The following is a 771-nucleotide window of genomic DNA, read 5'->3' as shown; positions in this document are numbered from 1 at the left end:
CACAGAACAAGATGGAGTCAGCCAGCCTAGGTCTGCTCTTTCATTCTCCCCTTGTCATGTAGCTTGCCGACCCAACCATGGGACTGGCTGCATTTCTATTTTGTCCTCTTCTGTTATTAGGGGCTTGTACTGAGCACAGAGGACCATTAGTTGGACGGCCCCCATGCGGTCCCTGAGCTGGTGTCTATGATCTGCCAGGTAATGTTTTGGGGGGCGTGGGGACTCCCGGCAGCATGAGCAGTGACAAGCAGAGTTAACAGAGTTACCAATATCAGATGGGTCGAATGCGCTGTAACTCGACCTTGAGCAGGTTGTGTTGGTCCCGATTGATGGCCCATTGTGTTGCAAAGTCCTTCCGGATCAAGGAGGGGTCCACTGGCCGAACGTGGGTGTGATGGACCCAGGTCACGATGCCCTCTACTTTGAGAGTGGTGGGGGTTGTCAGCACCACAATGTAGGGTCCCTTCCAGCATGGCTCAAGTGTCTCTCAGTGGTGCCTCTTGACGTAGACCCAGTCTCCCGGCCTGTAGTGATGAGGTGTCGGGGTCGGGCCAGCCTTGTAGATGGCATGGAGGCGCAGCCAAATGTCCTCGTGCACCTTCTGGAGCCCTCTCAAGGAAAGAAACAGTTCTGGATCTTTAAACTCAGCAAGAAGTTCAGCTCAAAGTTGGGAATAATGGGGGGTAGCCTGCCAAATATGATCTCATAGGGAGTAAAACCCAGGGTGTAAAGAACGTTCCTAACCTGGTAAAGGGCGTACGGTCGGAGAGT

General features: G+C 53.4%; 1 long non-coding RNA gene across 1 annotated transcript in view; it reads right to left on the bottom strand.

Annotated features, from left to right (window-relative positions):
• Positions 1 to 210: 210 nt before the first annotated feature.
• LOC121018407 (uncharacterized) overlaps positions 211 to 771 on the bottom strand; it is a 903-nt gene continuing 342 nt past the window's right edge. The window contains exon 2 of the long non-coding RNA XR_005785190.1: positions 211 to 611. This is a non-coding gene — a long non-coding RNA (uncharacterized LOC121018407). The remainder of the gene's footprint in view (positions 612 to 771) is intronic.

Source organism: Herpailurus yagouaroundi, unplaced genomic scaffold (genome assembly GCF_014898765.1).
Source record: "Herpailurus yagouaroundi ecotype Mexico unplaced genomic scaffold, PumYag 77, whole genome shotgun sequence".
NCBI lineage: Eukaryota > Metazoa > Chordata > Mammalia > Carnivora > Felidae > Herpailurus > Herpailurus yagouaroundi.
The sequence above is the reverse complement of the archived record's forward strand: the minus strand, read 5'-3'. Positions and strand labels throughout refer to the sequence as shown.